The sequence below is a fragment of the Varroa destructor genome, unplaced genomic scaffold (assembly GCF_002443255.2).
Source record: "Varroa destructor unplaced genomic scaffold, Vdes_3.0 BEIS01000002.1, whole genome shotgun sequence".
In the NCBI taxonomy this organism is placed as follows: domain Eukaryota; kingdom Metazoa; phylum Arthropoda; class Arachnida; order Mesostigmata; family Varroidae; genus Varroa; species Varroa destructor.
This window is the reverse complement of record NW_019211455.1, coordinates 15,888,436-15,914,709: the sequence shown is the minus strand read 5'-3', so window position 1 is coordinate 15,914,709 and position 26,274 is coordinate 15,888,436. Positions and strand designations below refer to the sequence as shown.

Here is a 26,274-nt window from a genome sequence, read left to right as displayed (position 1 = left end):
GGAAACGAATGCATATTATGTCGCAGATGAAACATTGTGTTAACCATAATAGCATATGTTGATCACAATAACATTGGGAGCTTGAAGTAAGAAGGAAAGGAATTCGATTTTGGAGTACCTACCTAACGTATCCTTTTTTTTATCTTATTTCAAAATAACTGATTTTCGTAGCCCGCCACCCGAGCCGGATGGCCTCGTCGTTGTTCATTAATCCGCGACGTTGCGTATAGCAGAATCGCTAATGAGCCCTTGGCTCGAGCGGGTATTGTAGGGGTGCCGGGTTCGAGTCAAAACCCGATCCACAGGATGTGGGAGTCGGACCAGCTGCTGAAACAAGCGCGTTTGGGCTTGACGGGTGACCGCAATCAGGGAAATTTATCTATTGGCTAGTTCTTGTTATTACGTTAGACAAAGTTAATTTAGTATTGCTCATCTACAATGCAACAAGGAATAGTAATAATGTTTATATTCAAAGATAATTTTCTATCTAAGTGTACATACTGCTTTTGGCTGAAGAAACACGAATCAATGGTAGAAAGTAAAAGAAGTACATAGAAGAGCTATGCGAGAGATGTTCGTTGACCAGGTATCAAGTTGATTTGCCGTCTATGCTAATATTATTCGAAATACAAAATGGTCGTACAGGGTAGACGTAACGGTTTGTTATTTTTAGCTTAAGGTTAAATAATCTTGGTGTATACTGAGATTGTTGCCTCGTCCTCTGCATATGATTTATCAATCAATGAATTGTGAGCTCCTCGATGCGTATTCACTGCATCAAACACCCCTTATATGTCAATGTTCTAATCAATCCAGTATAATCCTATGTGACAGCTCTTATTAGCAGTTTTAATTTCTACCCGTAACTGGCTATATTTGGCAATCATTTTCACTGTTTTATATGGACCCTTTTTATCTGACTGCTATTTGAAGGGTTAGTATTTTTGCCCGGATTTACTTACCCACAATTGCTCGGCTGCTGGGGTTCATTTACAGACAGTCGCTACCTGAACTGGTCTAATAATCTATCAATACGGAATCAGCGTAGAAATGATTTTGGAAAAATGGAATTGGATCTATGAAGTATTGAGATATATCTAATTTTACATCTAATTGAGTTGAATCAGAAACGGCGGAAAGTAAGCATGAGATCTGAAGCGACAACGCCTTCAGAGCTCAGTTTAGCGAGGGAGGCAGAGTTTTATATTATGATTGTAAAAGCACCAGCAACGATTGTTCTTTAGCATCATATATTTGGCAAATAAATAGCAATTGACGTCCTTTATTGACGGTTGCTTTCTTATATATGAATATTATTTATAAGTAATAACGAGACGAATGTAGCCGTTTTTACCACTATGGAAAAAAACTTAGCTATGGCAAGTGATACGAGCAAATGGCTATGGGAAAAAGTTGGATGAGAAGCGGTGTATCGTATAGTGGAATCTTTTCCATGAAAATGTGTCGCCACCGATCCACACGATAGGAAGTAACCTTTCACAGTAATAGGCTAAAGGCCAAGACAGACATTTTACGAGCTGCTCTGAAAGAGTAGCTGTGACACTGCCACCGCGGGCCTCGCGCCCCGCAAATCTAGAACGTGGACGGAGTCTCGGTCACGAGACTTCGATCTGAAGTCAACCATAACATCAACATGCGTTGATCTAAACACTTACTAGTGTATCAATACTCTACTCAACACCATGTGAATTCACTGTCAGAATCTGGTTCCTATTCCTACAGAATAGATTGTTTCGATGATGAAGTTACAGTTAATGGTCGTTTTCTGTTTAGTTCCGTCCGATTATCGCAGCCGAACGATAGCTGGCGAGCGATAGTAATTTGGCATGTATTTTTATTTTATAAAATAATTTGATTTATGCTACTGTTTTGGAGATATATTTACTGGGCTGTTATTAAAGTGTATTTTTGCTAAATAGCCAACGTGGGTGGATGCACCAGAGACAGACGAATGTATAGACAGCTATTGTTGCTTACCATTGAATAGCCTTTACAACGGGCAATTTCCAATTCGTAAGTATGGCAAGATAGCCAAAATGAATATGAGATCTTATTTTTAAAAGGCACTTCTAGTAAGTTAGGTTAGAGCTTCGTATCCACAGCGTACACGTAGTTCAAAGACAATATACATTGGTTATGCAAACCCCGGTAATGTTAACGTAGTCCAGTCTCTTGTTCCCCGAAAATCTACTATTTTCGCTTTAATCTTATACTTGGTCGATATGGTACAGGTTTTAGGATCCGTCTGAGCTGTTCTACCAGTTACTATCTATGATTTCGTACCTTTAGCTCGGTTACTAGCATATGTGCCGCGCGCTATACAGGCGCATCTGGTAGCGTATCGAGATTAGCGGTAGGCATCGGATTAGCCAGCTTTAACATTGTCAGCAACAACTCGGATTAGCTAGGATCTATCCCATCAGCCGGGCTCTCGTTGCAGGCTAATCTCTTGAATTGGGTCTACACAGAAAGATGTTTAACTACAATTGGGTTCGAAGCCCACACATTGGATCTGTCGATGTCAGAGCAGCGTTGTAAACGCTGACAAGCCATAAATACTCAGAGTTTGAGCCGTATGCTAAGGTTTGAAACTAGCTTGCACCAACAGCACTAATAGCAAGACTGGTGACGATCATGAAGGCGAAGATACGACCGTGAAGACAAAAAGTATCACACTCGTGCCGCTCCTTGCGGCGTCGAGCAACGGCGAAAACTATGAGATAGTCTCTGACTTAAAAACTCTCTAATCCCTGCCTTGAATGCAGCGTTCGTGCAGGTCGAAACGCCAAGCTCTAGCTCGGCCACCGGTACTATAGCTCTGCACACAGATGTATCCAAATCGAAGAAGTAGAAAAAAAGTTGGCTGTCGTCTCTCATCAAATCCAATGATTCAGTCAGTCGAATTCTAACGACCCTTCGGCAGATATTACTAGTGTTGCAACTGTCGTCACTGTACTTTTAAGCTGCTTCCAACAGCAAGCATGTTGCTCGACGCGTCAGCGCGTCGGATCCGACATGGCCCTTCTCGCCTCGGTTGCGGAGCCTTAAGACGGAAATAATGAACGATATCATACAGGCGAACGAGCTAAGCTAAGTGGACAGCTGCCATCGCGCTTTGATACAATTGTAGTAAATGAGTGTCACCGACGTCGCAGCATCGGCACCTGCCGAGCGCCAATAGTGCGTAGCGTATAGACTAGTGTCTTTCCGCTGCTCGACAATCGGTAGCGTTGTATCGTCAATTCATCTCGGTCCGAGAGCAGAAACAGAAAGAATAAAAGCAAAAGGACAGAGAAAGAGAGGAGACACAGGCAGACAAAAACGCATAGAAAGATCACGAGAAATGAAGGAGCAATAGGACAAAACAGCTGTAACATTGTCGTTCATCTGTACCTCCCGTGGCGAACGAAGGGAGCCAGGATGGGATGAAGCAAGCGATTGCCTGTTTGTGCCGCTATCTATCAATGTGCAGTGACGATGCTTCGAAGCAGGAGGGGCGCTCGACGGAAGCTTGCTGGTTTGTATTAAGTGACTGCTGTAGCTTTAACCGGGCATACGATTAGATAAAGAAGAGACTAACAAGATAAGAGATTTGTATGTCCGTCGATTCGTTTACGTGTGTGAGTGTCGATTTTTGTGCGTGTCTATGGCGCGTTTTGGTTAGGGAAGCACAGGCCAAAGAAGGTCAGAGGCGTTTACCAACTAGGTAGCGCGGTGACGCTCTCCGCACCTGTTGTGCAATAGGGAGCAGAAAAATATCCGAGCTAACAAGAGGAGGGATAGCATTGTTCGGGGTCTGGACGAGCTGAGGAGGCACACTAAGAAAGAAACGCCATTAGACCCAAACCAGCAAAGTTATGTAGACAAACGCGGATAAAAGCGGTAAACTAACGTCAGCACACCTGACAGAGCTAGAGTCCTGTTTATAGCAAAGTACCCATTGGATAACATTGTACACCGGGACGTTGATAGAGGTGGTTGTGTATTGTTTGGTTCTAAATATGGGGTTACCTCCTTCATTTGCAGGCGACAACCACAAACATGTTTGCTTCGGATACCGGTAAAAATATTCTACCGCCACATCGCAACAGACCGCTGATATGCGTTGTTAATAACTGTGTGTTAGATACTAGACAGGAACTGTTATCAAAGTCGATGGCAAAATCATTCTCTGTATAAAATACGCATGATTGAAGATGTATTAGGGGATCTTACAAATGTAGTGGCTTAACCGGCAAGCCAATGGTAACACACTACATTTTATATATCGCTATAGAATTAATTGGAAGCCGCTAATGAGTTGTCCTCTGTCCCAAAAGCTTTTATTTACTATTTGTAGATAACGTTAGTGGTACGAGGTGCTGCTCGGCGCTGTACGTGTGCATGCATGTGCATTTACAAATGTAGTCATTCCGTTACCTAGATAGATAAGTAAACGACATTGCCCTCGTTTCGGTCTGAACGATTCTGGAGAAAAATCCGAGATAACCATAATACATACGCAATATGTGACACAATGTTCAGGACAAATGTCGAAATAGATTGTCAATGGTTTAAAGGAACTGCACAAGTCAGTTGAACACAGTTAAAAAGAAATTAAGGTTTTTTTTTCAGATGAGAATAGGATAAAAGATACAGTAATGCTACATTAGCAGTGATATCCCTTATATGTCATTGCTTCTGATCTCGTACTGCCTCTGGGTTGAACAGGGGGCAACTACTGATCCGTTAGACATTTCTTCTAGAGCGTGAGAAGTCATCTATCCAGATACTCATACAGTTCTCTCGAAGTTCCCTTTTTCTCCTCGTTCGCCTTTTCTCGTCTGTTCGCCGGACCTTCGAATACGCGTGATGATTAACCGCCAAACAGCGACTATTTAGGCTACGCAAAACAAATGACGACGCCAGCAACTAAGAAATCAGCGGAATACGCTGCGTCTGTGACATTGATGCGTCATAACGAAAGCGCAACGGGTGACGCTTCGTAGAAGGGGGGTATATTGAGGGCAGAGCTTGCCTACAGGATAACAACACGTTTTCTGTCGTACCGCATAATCGCTAAGCCAGCGTAGGCAAAATTACTTGTTTCCAGTACATCGCATCACAACGTTGCAGTTCAAGCCATACTTTATTTCTGGGCCTACTGTGCCTCCGAATAAATTAAGGACGACAATAATCGTATAAGAGAATAAGCACATAAATATATGGGAAATGTGTTTGTTCGTAAACCTGTATATTGTACTTGTTGTCGCTTACCATCCTACTAATACACCGGCACAAGGACAACTAGATCGCCAACAAAGTCGAAACGTAATAATATCACCACCAATACGATTCCGTTATTATCACTGTGTTATTACTGTTAGTAAGGTTATATATATATATATATATATATATATGTATGTGTTGTCCCAGCTTGCCATCCCCGACCTTAAAAAATAAATTACGTTTTGCGTTCGTTAACTGCAATTGCAGTTCCTATAGGTAGTCAATCTAATTCATGCTCCACAGGCTTGGAAAATCGTTCAGCACGATTTCAAGATCGTGTACTAGTTAATAAGCCGCCCCATGATCTCTATTATAACTGGGGGTAAACTAATTTTATCGTCAGAGTTGGCGTACTTTTGCGTCTTCCCGACACCTCCATGCACTGGCTGCCTGGCCCACGGTGAAAATGCTGTGATGAACGCCGGAGCGGGCCAATGCCCATGACAACAACGGTTATTGTTGTTATTACGTTTATTTTTGTTATACGAACCTTTCATGGAAACCACCAGTGGCGATAAACAGCCTTATAGAATCGAATTGAGCCGGTAAATGACGGGCAATAAATAGGGAAGCTTTAGCCTTTTTTCTAGACATTTCATCATTGGACTTTATCGATACGTTCGATTGTGACTAGCATGATGATAACACAGCGGCCAGCGATAGCAAAACCTACGATAGCTTCAAAGAAGAAATCGTCCGTTTTGATTAATAATCATCATCTATAATTGAAGTTTTTCCGTTATCTCATTACCGCATCAGTATCGAGCTAGGCACCATAGATGCTGTGAAATAACCATCGATGCCCGAAATGTTTTTGGCAGCGAATTTTTCGGCAGGAATTTGATATAAGAACACACCAAACGGTTGGAATAGAGCTGATAAAAATTGTTTAGTAAGTTTCGTGTCGGCATTTTACATCTGTACGAGGCAGTCTGATGGTGATTAGTCGGCAAAACATGGGTGGGCACCGTTTCCTAATAAGCAAATAACTGTTGAAGCGAGACGAGCATGGGGCATTTTACTACGCGTCAGAAGGTTAACCGAAATGGTCTGAAGCAGTGCACTGGATAACGGATTTTATGATGTTTGCATACTTAGATTAGACATCAAGGATTCTGTGTGACTACATGCTTTTACACCAAACACTCGCTAGGTGTTCTAGTCTAAGGAGAATCTTTTTTTGTGGCTTTTTCAGGTAAGCTATTACTGGGACAAATCGAAAGTCCCCTTAGTAATAGACAACTAACACAGATAAAGAAGCAAATTCTATAGCGAGTGCACTATTTTTAAAGGACAATAAACTTCCCTTGTCCTTTTCTCACTAAACTCTGCTGTTCAAATAAAGCCTGTTCATCTACTATCTGGAATTGGCCGGGTGAATCTCTTTTATTCCCATCATATCGGCAATGTTGGCTATATTTCTGCTATAATTCGGTAGCATCGAATATCGAAGAGTATTCTAAGCAGCCCGCAAAGTCCTTAGTCGTTTTCGCCTGTTGTCTTCTGTTTCTGAACGCTGTGAAGAATCTATGCTGTCAAAGGAAAGGACTGAACCCATCTCAATCTCATGAAAATTTCTCAATAGATCCTGAATACAATTGAACCCAACGTCTCAACCTCAACGGCTTGCAAATGACGCGCGTTTACTACATCTATGCACATATCTCATAGAATGAAGGTTATGGTACGTGTAGATAGCAGTAATTAAAAAGATAACTATTCCGCATATACCCACAACCGCAGTATGTCGTTATCTCTTTCAATCAATCATGGTCGTTCAGTGGCCGAGCCGTAATATAGTAACCTGCTGTCGTTTTTTCTCACTACTATCATACAGCGCCGTCTGCCATTAAATAGTTATCATTTAGGCACGTTCGGCGGAATTAAGCTTAATAGGACAAAGTGAATAGATAGGTTCGTTCGTAACGGGTGTAAACAGTACAAGAAACCAAGGAAAGCCGATAATAAATGGGAACAACAACACAAGATCGAAGTTGCCGAACGGTGTAGTAGATTGTAAAAATATACGATTCCCGCCAACCACATAGAGCGAAAACAGATAGTAGTCCTCACCTGGTTAATGGCTTGTTTTGGCGCCGTTATCCTTTCGGAGCGCGTGGCTTAGCCTCCGTTTATTGGCGGTACCGATACAATATATTATGCGGAGATTTTCGGCCCCTGCTGACATTTTGTTGTTTTTCCGTTAAGCTGATTAACGATGTAGTATTAAGTCCACAGATGCATGACACACAAAATACTTCACGTCCTAGATGCATGTAGGCCAGCATATGGCCAGGTGTTCCTTTTCACCATCTGATAGTAGGGCAGTCGCGTTTATTTTTTCGGAATAACTAAAAACTCCAACCGTAACAACAGCTGATAACCCAGTGTCTTTGTGGTCGCTAAACGGTTCTAAGACCCCACCAAAGCTGTAGAGTGTTTTCTAATTAGCTCTTTTGCCTGCTAAGCTCTTAAAGGAGTTACGAAGTGGGGACTGTCGTGGCGGAAATGCTAGCTATATTTCGTCCATAGAATGAATAAGCGGGACGGTTTATATTAGTCGATTCTGAGCGTACAAACGAAAACCGCATAGGAACTAGTAAATGGCGCAAAAGTGCAGCGAACAGAAGCCCGTACGTGAGCGGTCGGATGGCCGTTGCTCAATGAACTTAAAATTACCATGATACTTGGAAATATGTCGTACAAAGAATTCGTGTAACTGATCACAGTTTCAAAGCTCGTGCTCATAAGCCTCACTTTGAGAATTGATAATTATTGTTACCTCTGTTGGAATCACCTTCGTCCACGTACTGCTTCATCTTCACACCATTTAACTCTCCGAAACCCGTAGTCCCAATAGCGAAGATGCTACGCCTGAATATATTGTTTTAACTAATGCCCCGTCTATTAAGACGTTAGCGGCTGGTCATTTGCAAATAGTGGGGCGTGTTGTTTCCTTTTTTCCCAGTTTTATTGTGGACTAATCCTCCTGGTCAGCTTCTGTCTTACTATTATCGACCCTTACTGTTCCGCAGGCTATAGAAGATGTAATGAATTGAAGATGTCTTCCACATTTGTCTCTTTGTATACCTGTGCAAACACAGAGCACAAATAACGTTTCGTCGATTGATGTTCGTCTTCTTCGATAGTTTCTATTTGACTATTTTTATTGGTGAATAGTTATAATGATTATCCACTTATAGATTTTGATTGCTGTCCGCTTATCTAGCATACGTTTGTCCATCTTATATTCATAACATGGCGTCAGCCGATTATTAAGCGGCCTAGCTCAAGCAAGCGTTTATAAAAAAACAAGCAATTTACAAGCAACAAGGCGGACCGAAACAATCTATTCGGTACGCTACTTGAAAGTATGCCGATTTCGGCAACAGTATCTTACTACGCTAATGACGGCGATTGTAACGTTTAGTCGTCCTAAAACCGACCAGGACAAAGGTGTTTGCAGGCTTCTACGAGAAAATCAATACTGGTTAAACCTGAATATCATTACGCATCGGCGTCACAGCCTCTTTCAGCACTCGCAATACCATAAATGTAAAATTTTTATCGGGTTATTATGTTATATTTGTAAGTTTTTCGCACGTTCCAGTTGCTATTGTTATTACTGTTACATTATTTACAATTGTTGTGTATACATCTAGTTCAACGGCCTTGTCTTTATATTAGGATCAAATTTGACTTTGACGGAACGTCGCCTTTATTCAGCCCTGCTGATAATTGATGTTAAGCCCGGTATTTATACCAGCTTTCTTCTATTATAGTAATTCGTCAGAGAACCCGAGACACTGCAGATGAAAAGTTCATTCACCTTACTGACTGCCCCTACATTCCTAGTACACGCCGCAGAGGCCGTTTTCAACCTCGATGAAAGTGTCCCCCCAGCTAACTTTTAAGTCGAAAGACTGGCGTGACACGAACAGCTCAACGACGATACTTAAGTTGAAACCCAGACCCACTCCAGTCCCACATCATGCATAACGCTACGACTAGTTTCTCTTAGCCTTCAATACTGGCCAATGACGTCTACACTGATCACGCCTTCCATAACTACGTCTCTACGATCGACGCCTATGGCAGAAATTTGTTTCGATAGTTGTATCTCCCTCGGTTTTCCACTGAACAAGTGGTTTCGGATCTGTTCCCACCGGCAGGCGTCTTGGCAGAACCGACGGAGTCGTTTGCGAATTGTTATCGTTCCCAGTTCCATGTTGTTTAACTTCTTCATTTGTTTATACGATAGCACAACATCGTAACACATGTAATAACACCTCTTCCCTGCCCGCCCATTTCTTTTATATTTTCGCAAATGGCAACCACTGCAAAAGCAACATACCACAAGCGAGACTGGTCGCCAGTTAAACCTCGCCTCTTGCTGCTGGGACTTCTTTAGCAGACGACGGCGATCTTTCGTTGACAACAACTATAGTAACAACACCAACATCAGTAGCCGTGATGGCAGTCGGTTTTCCCCATCAGAAGATAGCTGTCGCCACCACCTCCAGTTGTATAGAATCTTAGCAGAAGTAACGGTGGTGCATCCATAATACGACGTTGTTATTGGGACTGGCCCTCACTCAAGGAGCTATTGCTGCCGCCGACGTCTTTTTTAAGAAGAACCTCAATATGCGAAGATCGACAGGCGAGAACTGTAACAGGCAACGATCGTTCTGACCACTGCAACACACATAAAAGCAACATTTTAACAGAATACTGGCCGTATCATTATCGGTACTTATATTTTCCGTCTCATTCTGACTTCTCGACCTCTACTTTTATACGTATCCCGTATCTCTCATCCCGAGTTTTTCTTGGGCAATAGCAACTGAAGCCGCGCCTGCTGAAGGGTGAATCGCTATGAGCAAAAAGTATACCGTACTGCCTTAGGTCTAACTCCAATTCAAATTCCGTAGATTTCGTCTCGTGTCTCATCTAATATAGTTCATAATAATATAGTTATAGAAACCATAACATTTATATCACGTCTGCGTGCCAGTGCATAAAAGCGGTAATGCAGCCATACGATTTAGCCCGCAGACCGTCAGCCGTAGGTCAGTTTAGAGAAAATATTTAGAAGAACACGTCGGTGGCCGGTAAAATACGCTGATTCCGTCCGGAGATGAAGAAAAGAACAGAGATACACCAGGATCAACAACGGGTTATTCAACTGTTCGTCACCATTGGTGTTGCTGTTGCTGCTCCTAGATCCGCCCGAGACGTGTTTCCGACGCCTAACAACACGACTGCTTTCTGTGTGCTCTTGCATGTATTCTATTATGCAAGTGACGGGTGGCTTTCTGTTGTTGTTTTTGGCGCGGCCAGATATGACGCTGCCGGTCGTAGCGTTCAACGAAAGGTTACCGACCAGAAGATTCATCTGTAAAACGACACATACGTTACGGCCAACGACAATTCAGGGAAACCACGAACGAGGGAACAGCAAACAACAGAGTTTAACATTTGTAAAATAACGATTCATGAAATGTATGTCAGGTTAATTTAAATTGGCCGAAAAACACCAGCCGTCCGTTCCCGAGAACCGGGGGTGGTGATCTTAGATCGAATAGGATCTGACGTTCGAAAACAGAACGTCGCCAGACTTTCTCATGGGAATAGAATTAACGGTAGTTTCAATATAACCTGGTAGTTGTGCATGAAGAAATATTGCCAGTATCGCAGGGTCGCCCGGATCAAAGCGTATCTACAGATTTTTCCGACATGTCAGGGCCGATCTTTGCGGTCTAAGAATTACCTTATCAGTATTTTTGTATGCCAATATTAAAATGCTCGCGCTAGTATTACTGATCCACACTTTGAATGCCGTTTGCTTCCTATTAATAAAAAGCGACTTTCGGAGACAACACAACAATCATTGGCTTTGCCGCTCTGATAACGCGCTGTGTCATTCACCTATCTAGAACTTAGAAACCGTAATAATGAATAAAAAATTCGCTAAAAAAAGCTTCACTGCTTAAATTGCAGTTATCCATAATTATCCGTAGCTTCCAGCCATATACTGAACCCTGTTTTAATTCTCACGTACACAAAGTTGTCACAGATGCCCCCCTCTCTCTCGTCCTTGCTAGCCTATTAGCTGGTCCACAGAGTGACGTTAGTAAACCAACAGGGCAAACCTATTATGAAGAAAATCTCTTCGCGTTCAGCCTCTCTGACTGTCGCCATTCGCTATGCAATCAGCAGTAGGAAGCTGTACGGTCCAATATCTTCACTCCCAATTTAGTCCTTGTCATTGGCCCTACTGTGCAATTGTATCTACTGTATATGATAGCACAAGTTACAACGAATGCGTTCGCTGGGGGGAAAACGTCTTATTTTGTTCCCATTAGTTGTCACGTTACGTCAGTTATCGGCTGCAGTATGTCTGGTGGCGCGTTCTGCGCATATACTGGCGCGTTCTTGTCCACAGCGCGGGCGGCAGTACCGGAAACAACAGATCGCCCTACATATTTGGCTACAGCAGACGTGCGCGGGAGGGGGCATTGCAGCAATCCTGACCGGCCTGCTGTATGTTAGTTGACGGTTATTGGTGATCCGTTAAAGGGCACGCACGGCCGTCACCATCGCTCGTTCCCACCGTTCTTACTGACCAACCCGTTCGTCATCAGGATTACAACTAGAGGAATATGTATAATGTGTATCAGCTAAAACCACACCAACGGACACTAGCATATCGCTCAGCCCGCCCAGCGACCCAGACAACACCGACGACAAGTATTTCATATCGCGTTGTTTTTTTCTTCATAGACGCTCCAGGTCCGCCTGCCCTGTCGCCTGTTGTACTACTATTGCGTATGTACATACATGCATGTACACACATGCAGCATGATCGTCAACAACTAGTGCGGCTGCCCTTGATGGCTTGACTGCCGCCGATTCAAAGAGCAGCAGCCGCAGTAGCAATAAGAAGCAAACGTTCAGAGCTGTCATAGCGTCGCACAATAACAGACACCCGACACAAACACTAGGCACTAGAGAATGGCAGCGACAAGAACGATACAGGTGTATAGGCAATGTTAACGGGCGGAATCAGAGCGCGTGGGAAGACACTGCTCGTTGCCTGATAACTAAGTGCTACAGTGGCTCAATGCGTCAGTGGCGAAGTAGCGAAGCGGGAAAACTCTGCTTGTCATCTCTCTAGCATGATCGCTATGGCGGGAAAAGGACATTCTATTGACTCGACGCGGCTTTGACGTAAGGAAAACAATGAGATTGTGACAGCTGGACACAATTGGTAGCCCTGAGCTAAATAAATGTCTGATAGATCGCTAAGGGTTGAGGTGCTACGAGAGAAACGATGGAAAGATACACAGCCGTACCACTCGTGTTGCTGGTGATATCTGCTATTACTATTGTAGACTAGTTAGAAGACGAAGATGCTTCGTTAGGGAGAGCGCTCAGTGTAAATGAAAGCTAACCCCTTCAGGATCGAACGCCTAGATTTATTACGCATAAGTATATAAATTATACCATAGAGGTGTAACGATAACGAGTTGTCGCCCGAGCCTACTATAGAACTAAATATTGAAAGGGCAATGAATATGAGTAGCACCTGGAGTCCCGATAAAAGGGCAAAGAAGGACGAGACCAAATCAGTGCAACTGTTAACGACGACTGATAACTCGGAGCTTAGTATTTCACAGTGATGGAAATCATGTATCTGAACTCGAAGGGGTATTGTGAAGCGTCGCCACTTCACAGTAACTAGCAATTATAATATAAAATTTTGGTTTGAGTAAAGATATCTGTTGTTTTTTGCTGAAAGTCGCACTCCAGTCTAGTAAACGCGGGTCTAACGATCTGTCGTCCGTCGTGCCGTGACTTAACACGATCCCTCGTAATTTGTTTTCCATTGCAACCAACAATGTTATGAAATCTCAATGAACCGCCAACGAGAAAGTCTCTAATGTTTTATTGACTTGATCGTATATGGAAAAAGTAGCCAAACAGAGTAAACAATATATACAATGTTTTGTTGTATAGGTTGCAATAATAAGCTATTTAACGATGGAGGTCCTGTACTGTATTGGAACTCTAACTGATAAAGTACCACCAAAGAAAGTATCATATGAAGATCTGTCTGTGCAAGCAAGGCATAATGGATTATTACTGGATAATTACAAGGTGCATTCCATTTAGATTAGATTTTAGATACATTTAGACGTAGCAAATGAATTACTTGTGTGACACTATATTAGAGATCTTTCTTCCTAATAGAAAAGTATCATCATTAGAGTGACAAACATCTGCATCAATGCCGCGACATTCTGTTTAAGATTCTAGAAAAAAATGATTCTAAGAAAAGGTCTAACTATTTCGGTCACCCCACCCGTCATGGTTATCGTCAGCTGCCGCAGCTAGAAATTTAAATCAACTATAGCGGTGATTTAGTAGAAAATATGAATGTGTTCCCCGTTCTCCCGTCAAAACATGGTCTATTTCAAGCTACGATACATAAGTTCCTATTGGGCCGGTACTTGTAACAGTTCAGCGTGATTGTAGTACGCTGGTTATCCTTTGTCAGAAATGCCTATAGTCGTGCTTGTTTATTCGCAGACAGAATGACCGACAGTTCCTTTAGTCGAAATGTACGTTTACCATAGCAGAGTCTACTAAATGTTGTTGGTAACGGTTAGTAGGTAGTACCGATTGTGTACGTTTGACTGAAGGTCTCTTCCGAAGTTCACTTACGGTATATCGTGCGTGGGCGTTTTATTCATGATTGATCATGCTCAAGCAATAAAATTATAGCTTTTAATACACCCTAGATCAGTATCAAAAAGCAGACTACTGCGCTTATGGGATACATTTGCCAGCAGTTCGAGCCATGTTATACTGTTCTATTTTGTTTCGACTAATAGCCTTAAACTGATCTTATAATATGTACGGACGTAATAATACCATATGGTAATAATAATGCCGTTCGTTTCCATAATATGTCATTATTACGGAGAAATATCAAGAAGATAAGCAATGAATTTTTGCTCTCTCATTGAATTTGTACAGTTTTGTGCGCAGCTACGATACAGATACTTGTATAAATCACCTACATTACTGCCCAATAAGTTCCGCTGGCTAGTTTTTACCCCATTAAGTCCTGCCTGACCGTCGTGGCCAGCGATGGCGAACCTTATGCGAATGTATTGGCACAGCTCAGCACGTTCAGCCTGAAGCTTGATGTCTTAGCTTTTGCTTTTCAAGCTCGCAAGCTTACATCGCCTGGTCTTTCAAATCGCAATCAATAATAGCTCGTGCACATGGCCGCAGATATCGTCGTAGGTAAGCAGAAACCCGACTCAAGTGCTGAAATAGGAATAGAAATCAAAGAAACCTAAATAAATCAATATAATAGGTTCGCTGCCTAGGTTTTTTTTTTATCGCGCAGCTATACCTGAGTGAATCGGAGACCAGATATCGTGCGATTTGGAAGCGGGGGAAAAATTGCTTAAATCTAGACCATAGCTCACCATTTGTTTTTTGGTCACCACGACGAACAATGAGATATTTTGATTTCCGAGACATTGGCTCGACCAGCCGAGTCAGTCGTAAGCGACGGTACGAGACAAGATCAAGAACAGAATTCGTAGCAAAAGCGGATGTTGAACATACGATGCAGGCGTGAGAACCATCGGCAGAATTAGCTAAAACAACTATGAAGACAAGACGTCGCGTGGCACAACTAACTGATGGAAAACAGCATGAAATGACAATGGACTTATGCAACAAAACACGGCAACAGCTGAACATAGTGCAAAATAGAGGCGCGGTCCTGCTTATGACCAGGCAGCTTAGGACAAGACATGCAGGAGTTTCTGAAGTCGTCCTTTGGGTGAACATAAAGAGAGAGCGAGAAATAGCGTGTATCCTGCACCAGGCACAAAGCGTAGCTTAAGCAGTTTGCCGCTGGGACCTAAGTGTAGTTTAATTTGATGAGATTTTCTTTGAAAAAATAGTCTATAACAGATAGAACGAGTCTTAAGTCGTTTAACTGTTGCATCAGGTCGTTACCATAGTTCCTGACCATAACGATTTAATACCTGACAGTGATGAATGCTAAAACCCAGGTGTTTGAACGTGTTTCATGTTGAGACTATTTCAACTTCCATCTCGATTCTTATACGAGTCCTGTATTTGTTGTCTGCTTAGACGACGAAACTTAAATGTTGTTCGAAAAAAAAGCACCACAAGATGCGCGAATTTTGTACTTAGCGATAATAATAATAATAGTATTCAACAATGGAAAGACATGACAACCAACGGCTGATGACCGACAGGCACAATTACTTGACAAGAACTAGAAGAGCAAGATAAAAACGCTTCCAAATTCTACCTTCCTTCATTTCACGATTACGTTGCCTAACAGATAATAAGACGAACAAGTGTTTCCCATAGGTAGTCGCGCTAAAATTGGACACAAGTTCTTTGAGAAGTGAAACACCAATCGTGTGAATGTGAAGCCGTGAGTCTCGATATTAAGCGATGTCGCAGGCTCCAAAGAACCGAACGAACTTCGCGCCTCACCGTGTTAAGTATAGCAGGCCAAGCGTACCATCTTCGTTCTGTCGCCTTTCGTGACGACTCTGTTATCTTGTAGAAACTAGTTTCTGTAGCACACCTACACGAATTTCTGTCTTCCCAATATTCCACCTTTGTTAACTGGCTGCGATGATAAAATACAGTCTTTTTGCCTTTCTTGCTGGTCGGTGTAATATATACGTCAACTATTTCCTCCGACTATGACTGAACGGCCTGATCTACTATTTTCTGAAGGAATATTTGCTGCCATACCATTTGTGTACTATACGTAAGAAAAGCTCATTTAAGGGACACTTATTACTGCTATTAATGTTAGTGATGGTTTCTGTTTCCCTAAAGTTTAGTTAATTTAACTTAGCCAAAACTTACTAATTAATCCAAGCACTGATCCGGCAGTTAGAGAGAGTTTTGCAGTTCTATTGATGACAACAAGGCGACAGCGGTTGCTGTTCCGATGATACTAACGACGACAGATTCCTTTGTATGGGTCATAAAAGACCCAGAAATACTAGTATATCTGCATGTTTGTACACACAAACACACACATATATATACATATATAGATCGCATAATAATAATTATTGTTGTTTAGAATTATTAAATGTCACGATGGTGGAATAAACATATGGTTGCGTCCAGATGACCATGGACGCTTTCATGGTGAGCTGAGCTGTTTGGCGCATGAGAAAAACAGCGTTTCAGACCTTTCTTGAGTTATATAAGTTTACCGAACATCAATGTCATAAAACAAACGACAGAAATACCAAAGACCCTTTAGACCCTCGACACTAACCACCTAGCCAGACGAAGCGCGGGTAAAGAATAGGCGCAAACCTATTTTACCCTATATGCAAGAAGCTACTAGTTTCAGTGTGAATGGTTGTAGACACTTGCTAACTTTCGTGTCCATTGGGTTTATATCGTGATATCGACAGGCATAGCTAACCAGCGTAACAATCATCTAAAGAATAAAAAATGTCATGGTAGATCGTAAAGGAGAGCATGATGGACACGGCCAGGGGTGTACAATTCAAAATGATCAGCACATCAATCGACCAACAACGTAGATTTTCTATTCCAATTTTTCTGGACGTCTTCTTCTTAGATAGTTTTCAGAAGCGTTTCGAAATCGAAAAGTTGTAGGGGTGGAACGGAGAGGATTCAGGAGAATTATTTTTTAGGAACAAAAAGACAGAATCCTAAAAAATATCTGCCTATGTAGGATACCCCTTTTTTAGGACCAACCAAAGTCCTGGATGAGCAAAGGTCAGGTTCATGCTCTGATAGCTGAAGTAGATATTCTGAACGGAGGATGCCGATTATACGTTAAAAAGTTAACACGGTGTGGTGGGGACTAATGGCGGCACCCAGCGATTGCTAGTTATCAATGTAATACACGCTCGTATACCTGGAATTAATATTTTGACATAATATGAGCAAACGACATTGATACAATGTAATTTTCCAGAAACGCAACTATCATGTTTGAATTGTGGAAGCGTATCAGGATTAATATATCGTTTGTCAAGCCCGTACAAAACAATTCTAGACCTAGTTGTGCTAAATAATATACTTAGTACGGAACGTTTCGATTCCGAAACAGTCCAGGCACGTTTATTTCATGACGACAGACTTGATTCTCGTACGTATTTTAGATGCTCGAAAACCTTTCGGAAACAGTCTGAGGATCCATTTTAAGCACCGATCGAAGGCCTCGGGCAACACTTCAACTCCACGGATTCCGGTCCAAAGAGTGAGACCCGTATTGTTATATGTACCCGTTATTATAGATCCTGGGATCCGGTCGTCTCTTGCATGTTGTTTGGCATGTCATGCTTTCATTCATCGTCTAAACGTATGAACTGGACGGATCGCATAAGGCACTGACTATCTATTTCTGACGCTTCTTCCGCGCGCAGTGTCTTTCTTCGACTGAGAAGTCGAAGTTTTACTAGTTGTCCTTAACATACCTGCTTGAAATGTGTGGTCAGGACAGTGATTGCTAGCATACTGAATACGTTCCTGTCGTGAGCGAGCGGGCGTATGATAAATCATTTGCACGCTTACGGACATTTATAAACTTTGCCCAAATCTTTTAGTAATTATTATAACGGGCTAAAAGACACATGTGATTTTAACAACGGAAGGACCGCGTTTGTTGTTGGCGGTATTACTATACTGTTATACATACATTTATACTTACTAGTACGATGGTATGACGGGCACGGAGTCTAGCTACGTGGCTACAAAGGCGTGCTTCGTCGGTGGTAAACTGGAAAGGCAGCAGAGTTAACGATAGCTCCCTAATTTAACTGTTGTTTAGTATAGATGTACGATTAGAGGGATGTTTCGGTTTTAAGGCTAGGGTATATCCCAGTTTCCACTCTTCCGTTGCTTCCGGTGCCAGCGTACAATTAGACTGCAACGTTATCACGATACGGAAAGCATTCATCCGAACAACGTCTTTATCAGTTCAACCTGATAAGCTAAGTAGCTTTTAACTATCTCCTTAGTTATAAAATGGTGGTTTTTCTGACCGGTCCAGGCGCTCCGGGGTCACTACGATTATCAATCGATTGTTCATTCTCGTCTTCGCTCGTTGCTCATAGGAACTAGAGCAATTCAACGGCGCAACTAGAGAAAATAGTTCCAGACAGAATCCAATAATAATAACGATAACATTAATAATCACTTTTGGTTATCGTTCTAGTCTGACATAGACCTGCCCCTCTAAACATGGCTTCCTGGATTACTTGTTTCTTCTTGTGTTACTCTTCGGCTAAAAACGGCAAAAAGATCTTCATATTTTCACCCCATCACCAAACGCCCCAACAGCACCTATGTGGCTTGCGTGTACACCCCTCTTGAGGAGGGCCAATCAGTTAAGATTGGTGGTAATAATAACATGGGGCGGCAAACGTACGCGGCTTCGCTGAATCCATTGTCTTCTTTTCAAGCAACCAACCAACCAACCAACCCCCCTCATGAAGGAAGATATAAACAGGTCACGACGGACAATTCTCTCGCTCGCTATAGAATGAGCTCTGTTTGTTTCATCTATCCGTCGTGTGTACGACGCCCACCGCACGGTTTGGCTGTAATCGGTGGACAGACGCGAGAGAAGCCGAAAATAAAAGTAGCATTAAAAACAAAAACGACGACATAGATGGACGAAGGTTCTGTGGCGGGACCGTCACGGAAACAAGCCAGACAACGAGTGACGTGGAACCAACAAACACATGACGTCCTTTTCATATCGATGCTAGGGTGACAGGTATCCGACGATGTGGACAAGGGATCGACTGGATTGATCGGATTCAGAAGCTGATAAATCGCTGAATTTGTTCGGTAGCTAGATAACTACGTCTGTCCTTTGCAAGCGATTAGCACGATTTATTGGCTACAACAAATGTTAGTTTTGAATTATTTCACTGTGTTAATCTATCCATATAAAGAGCACTTACTATTGTTAACGTTGTGCCATTGTACGTAGTCCGTGTTAGCTGCACGAAGATAGGAACTAGACGAACCTTTGGCCTGCATTCAAACAAGCCATTGAATCGATAGGTTAACGGAAATCGTTCGAGCCCTACATAACCTGTCGCTAGAACTGAGAAAGTTCTAGGACTTCGTTAGGTGCCAACCTGCTTGTTCTGAGGTGAGAATAAGCAAAGGTAACAAACAGCTCTATGTTGACACAATGTGATTCAGTACTGGAAATGAATCTAGCCATGGAAAAGTTGATTTCGTATTTTCGACTACTCATAGTCTCGCTGAGTAACGCCACTTGGAAAGATTCCGCCTACAACAGTATCAGTAAAAACAGTCAATCACACCCTCTCGCTATCTAATGACTCTAACTGCGTAACAGAAGTGCCTGCTACGGCTGCCGTCTTTTTTGGGCAGCAGCTGACGGTACCAAAGGCACCCGCAGCAGCGACGCCGTTAGCGTTTAACACAGGCAAGAGATTTATGGTGCCGGCAAGTTCAGGGCGCCAGTTGTGTATCCGGGATGGCGACCGCTGCCGATGCGGCACCATCGATATCTCCTACAAATTACTGACGCCTCCAACGATCCACCTGCTTTTCAATCTGTACCTCGAAGAGTGTAAATATACATAGAGCTCGATGCTCTTAATAGACATATTGTACTTTGCCGCTTCGTTGTACATTTCACCAATTTAAAACAAGACCGCGCCAGCTAGCGCCACCTATCTCAGCTGGACCGCCATAAGCAAGCACTATCCGCGGCCATACCAACGCCAAAGGCTGCTAAGACGATAGCTCGCAAATACTAATAATAGTAACTATAAAAACTAATGGTCACCAGGGTGCGTGCTGACGTTGTTGATGTAGCCATGAAGCAGGTGCTTCGAGGTGAAGCCTTTATTATTGATGTTCTTATTATTACAATTTATTACGGTGGTCGCGACTAAAAGAAGTGTACTGTTTTCAGGCGATCTGCACGATGACCGTGTTAGGTTTGCTTCGTCCGCTGTGGAAAGGCAGATACGCAAATATACATGGCGTCATTCCCCCCACCCTAATGAAGTGCAAGGCTTTTATATCGGTCACGTCTATGTAGACTAAGGAATAAACAGTATCAGCAATGAGCATAGAGGGAAGATGGGACCGTCTTACAGGCTTGCATCGCATCTATTTGCATTTTTCGGCTATATATTGAAACGGGAAGAGATTAAGACCGGCCCTCCAGCCGGCTGATAGCCAGCTAACACGACGTCAGGAGGTGACGTAAGCGCTGGTGCATATTGAAAAGAAGCGGTACCTGCACCTCAATAAATGAACACTGAAAAGGTAGCGTCAGCTATATCGGAGAGGTGCGAAAACAGCCAGAGAGATGCGGGTGGATTTATGCTCAATATGGCGAAGATACGACTATTATATATTGCATAACCTGTTATCCATTAACTTTAATTTTGTCGATGTAATTGTTGCTTACTTTCGACTTATAAAAACTTAATAAGCGTGTCCAGAAAGAAACACGTGGTACTACGTGCAAATAAATTTCAGATGAATCTCGAATAGGCCGACTCGAATAGGACACCCATCGGTGTATCCTGGTACAGAACACACAATAAAATCAATTACATATTTGTACACACTAGCATGAATTCTCACTCTTCAGTTTAGGCATCTAGCTCCAACATGTCATTGCTAAATCTGCATTTGAAGAAGTCTTCGAAATGCTTTATAGTGTACTTTAATGCTAGTCGATCAGATTTTTGAGAGATTGCCGTCCACTACAGCCTTGCGACGTCTTTGTATTAAACAGAACGCTATCTTTTTTAAAACAACGACCCCTATCAAGCCCGGTCGCTCCCTGCGTTTCTCGCTTCCGTTCGAAAATACCATAATAAAATAGCAAACATCTTTCACGCTGCCCCGGCTAGCTGCCACCGCAGCTATCACGGGCATCGAGCCGAATCGCGAGGTATAAATAAGATTTATCTAGTTTCAGAACGAATAATATCAGAACGATCCAGCGAATTAATCAGTATTGTCGGCGGCTACTATGAGTCGACTGTTTAAAGTCGGCGGTTGAGTAGAGGAGACGCAGGCGACGTCCGAGCTCCAATCGTTTAATTGAATGTTATGGATATATCCTCATACGGACAAATACAATGCGTCAATGGAAGACTGCTAGGGCCCTTTACGGGTTCGGAAAACAAAGGGTACACAATGAACATGCTTGTAGTATTACCCGTAAAGTCTCAAGAACCTTAGAATCTGCCGTTGCGTCCAATAATAAACTGGGTTTAAAGGGTCTGCTGCAATTTATATGAATGGCACACTTTCTAGTTTATAATTCAAAAGGCAATAGGCAAATGTAAACATCGTATAATATATCGGTGATCATCCTCATAAAAAGCTTATCATCGCAGACGCTCATATCCCCGCATACATCGAGAACTTGTATGCGAATATTCGTTGACGCCGTATGGCGCGCAGATTCGTTACTTTCCAACCGTTAACTTCCAATTCGCAGCCTTAGGTTTAGGAGAACACAGCAATGTAAACCTAAAAGTGTATCTGGCCCACAGGCACTATATAGTACTCCTTCCTAGTAGATGGCATCTGCCTGCACAAGCCCATGTTATGCAGGCAGGTTCGATATAACTATGGTTCATTGATGTTGTATTTGCGAATCTACAGCAGGAAAAACCAGTTTACATTACTGTAAATATGCGCTATTAATAAAAGAGATCTTACTTCGTTCCCCAATTACAATTTACCCAAGCGTTCATCGTTTGAATCACTCCGTAATGAGCCCCTTCAACAGTTCGAACGGATTAAGTAGTTGCTAGATGGCCCGTTCTTTTTTAGCTAATTCCCTTAAGTGTTACAAGCGATGCCCGCATCTAAAACGGGCCAATCATTTTGCCCGTGCGATCCTCTTGTTCTAGCATCACTATTGTAGAACAGCAAAAGTTATTCGAGCCAAAAGGGTCAGCAATGCAGCTTTCCGAGCCATCCGTGTCTCATAAGCGTTTTTTGGTTTCACTTGGTGTGCGTGTATTCGTATAAGTAAGTTTCATTGATGCCTTTTTGAAGGTCAAAGATTTCAGTTTCTTCTATTCGGTAAGCCGGCGGGGACATTTAAACGCTGAAGACTGCAATCAGATAGCTGGACTAGACTGATCGTGTGGCATGATCGAATCGCAGACGTTCAGCGAACTTATACGAACTATGTGAAATTTAATTATGGGAAAAGAAATTAAATATGAAACTTAACGCAAATGATCGCATCGATAATCACCGCTACCAGTTTGTTAAGCCTGTCTGCTAGTTGTGTGAAATTTGCCCAAATTTTTATCGCCACGCCGCCGTATGTTGCATAATTCATCCATTTGAGTTCTCTAAGTATAACATTTTGATTATATATATATATATATATACTGAAGCTGGCCGCTGCATCCCGTTGTTCATAAAAACCTCGACCCTTTTATACTTATTTTATATCGTAACTTTATTTAATAAGTTACGATATAAAATGACGTCTTCACTCGTTTGACGGTGAGGATCATCGTGTGTAGGTTACCCAGAGCGATGAACACTCACTTTTGCCTTTCAATGCTCACCGTTGTTTCTTCCCTGTGTACTCGTATCGGTCCGCCTCGTTTAACTTTAACAACCGGACCCTGCTGAGTCCATTGTGATCAACGAAAATTTCGCTGGGACGGCTATTTGCGCATTGCTACCCGCTACGACAACCTGTCTCTGAGCGGAGAAACACGCAATAATAACAGTAGAAACGAAAAGTGAGAAAGTACACAACGAAAATGAAGAGCAAAAAATCAGCGGACATCTTATTAAAGAAACATCGATTACTTTGTTCCTCTGTTACGTGTTGTACCTTGGGCACATTGTGGAGCGGCAATTTGACGGTCTGGCAAAAACGATACAGATGGTCCCGAGCGCAATCAACACGAACCGTTGTTCCATTGCGTGATTTTTAGTTACGGCTACCGGAGTCATTTTTAGCGTAGCTGATCCTAATTTTATCGCCGGCGCCATCACTCTCCTCGACTTCTATTGGCTACGTCGTCCTGACATGCTGGCCTGGCTGTTGAGCGACTGTTGGGTGCGGCTGAGCCAAAAAACTCGTGGCTGTTCAGGACCGCGGCATCGTACTCGCTCTATATATATATATATATATGAATAAGATAAATAGGACAACAAGCGCCTCGCTATTTTTCCACAGCGTTGCCTATTACTGACTGGCTCTGCCAGCCTGCTTTTTCGCCTGTTTTACACGGCGGCCTTTGGTCATTTGTCGTCGTTACAATCATTGGCCCGGATTGGATCGGGTGCTGAGTTTATTTACCGCATGATTCTTCGGTCCTTCGTTCGATATTTGGGACGCCTCACTAAGCCAACGGTGAACGAATAGAGATGCATCGTCGATCCACCGCTGCTATTGCTGATATGATGGTTCGGCAACCCGTACGCGGGTTTACTTGCCTTTTGCTATTTAAAATTTTATGTCGAGCATCGTACCGAGTGTGCCGTTTCGCTTTTTTTTCGGCCTGCCGACTCTCAACGTGCAATAATAACGCGCCAGTCAATGATTGTTTAGATCCTTATGTAAGTATGTGCAAATGTGTAATTTTTTCACTGGCTATACGTTATAAGATACGTTAACGTCATTGACGGCCATGCGTTTGTATGAGCGCCTTATCCTGCTTTATCATGTTGTCATTAATCGTCATTTTAACGAATTAGAGATTTGCCCCTAAGTTCCTGGGGAGATCGTCTAGCGTGCGAACCACATATAACATAACATGGATAAGCTCGTCTTGCTTGTCTTTAACGCGGCCCTTTAGAATTACTATGAAGTCCGTCATCTCCATACGGCTCCTATGAGTCTAAGCGTGTTAAGCTTACAATGCACGTACGTTTCAACGAATGAACTCGGTACGCTTCCTTCTTGCTGCAAGAACATTGCCTAGGCTAGTTCTTTTGTTCTATATAAAATAGAAAGCATATTATTGATTGCAGTATTGTGTGTCAGAACGGATAGCAGCTCGTTCTTTGGCGTTTGACAAACTGCTTCGCGAACATGACGTCGACAGCGGACTGATTAGTAGGTGAGGGGGCAGTTGTAAACGTATTGAACCGTACACGGTTGCCTACGGTGTGCTTTTCGTTGTCGTTACTGGCCCGGGTGTTCGGCCTCATGATTAGGTTCGGGCGTCATTTTCTGTGAGTTAAAATCAGCATTAATACGGAACAGTATTAAAACAAGTGACAATGAAAAGCAATAGGTTCATTACTAAACCATTACACCTATGATTATCGCTGGCAGCAGCTATTCACACCTGATACTGCATCGCTCTCGCTGACCGAGTACGACTCTCGTTGGATCGATAGTAGAACGATTCAGAGCGTTCTGACCACTCCTTCAACTGGTATTCAGCGCCCCACATTTGCGCTGCTCGGCCAGCATGCGGGTCCTCGAGTGATCTGGATTATAGACGACGAACGGGGGACGATCCAGTGGTCTCTTGAAAACTGAAAAGAGTGGCGTCCATTCCGCGCACTGGATGTCTTTATTAAGCCACGGCTAGATCGGCTGCTATCTCTGCTGTAGACTTTGCGTTCATTTTTCTGTGACAAAACGACTGGCGAGTTCAGTGAGCAGCCGCTGCACTACGTCAGGGACCCCCATCGTTCATCAGAGTGATGGCTCAGCAAGAACATGAATGCGGAAGTGGTCGGGGCAGCGGTGAGTGAGCACGTGGAGTCGTCCCCTCTGTACAATTTGCTGCTGTGGAGCCCTTGTTGTGACTCACACGTTGCGCGCTCACACACCGAACCCTGTTCATTGATTCAATCCACAACACAACGCGTTTATATTGCAGAACAGCACGGAGCGCTTCCATACAACGACGGGATAGGCGGAGCGTGTCTCTATCACACAGTTGCCGCTGAGAGCTTTTTTACACCGTAGTTACAGCAACCAACGTTCATTGCTTTGAAGTCTACTTGCGTTGTCTAGTTGGAGGTAGTTGCAACAACATGGACGACAGAATCACGTGGACGACTTTCTGCAAACTTCTCGTACAGGCAAACTGCGATAACCCAGTCAAGCAAACGAGATCGAAGCAAGCTAGTAACGTTGGACAATTGTGAGCAACGGCTTCTTCAGCACCCGCTGCCCGCATGGCAAGGTGGAGTAGGCCTTGTGTGTATGGGCATGAAAAGAATGACGAAGTGGTCGGTGATAGGTGGCCTAGCGACAATAGAAGGAGAAACCAGTTAGTTGACACAGGTGGCACGAGATATAGTGTATTAGAACATGTCTTGTTGACCCAGTTTCTTTCGACTTCTGGGGACGCTGGGACAGACGACAAAGCAATTACCTCTGAACGATGAATCAGCAAAACCGTCGTTTATGATAACGAAAGCATTAGTGATGGCGATATGGGTTCTGAGCTGTGCAGGTATCACGAATAGCAGCAGCAGCAGCAGCACCAGCAGTAGCAGCAGCAGCAGGAGACTCGCAATTCATGGATTTAGACACTCGCCCGTTACTAGCATTGTAGCACTTTGCTGATGCTAATGATAACGGCGGTAAGTTAGCAATCAGCCAGCCAGATAGGTAACATTAGCCTTTGCACGCATAAGTTGAAGACTGAACAGCCGAATGTAGCGGAACGAAAACGGGCCGTGAGGATGACAATTTTATCGTCAGGCTCGCCTGGCGCGGACAGCGCGTCAGATGTGTACACCATAGAAAACAGACGACACCAGGCAGCTTAAGCATATATCGAATGCCTATACGCGTTAAGAGCATATGTCCGTATGTAACAAATTTGTAAACAGTTCTCTGCGCAAACAGTTCATGTGGCCGCCATACAGAGACGTTGTCCACTCAGCGACCGCTAACAT

The 26,274-nt window shown here is 43.1% G+C and overlaps 2 protein-coding genes across 3 annotated transcripts in view; one reads left to right on the top strand and one right to left on the bottom strand.

Annotated features, from left to right (window-relative positions):
* Positions 1 to 19,902, bottom strand: part of LOC111243632 (transmembrane protein 177) — a 44,913-nt gene extending 25,011 nt beyond the window's left edge. The window contains exon 1 of the mRNA XM_086980438.1: positions 19,326 to 19,902. The gene's annotated coding sequence lies outside the window, so the exon portion shown is untranslated. The remainder of the gene's footprint in view (positions 1 to 19,325) is intronic.
* Positions 1 to 26,274, top strand: part of LOC111243630 (CD109 antigen-like) — a 76,935-nt gene that overhangs the window by 13,714 nt on the left and 36,947 nt on the right. The gene's annotated exons all lie outside the window — the stretch shown is intronic.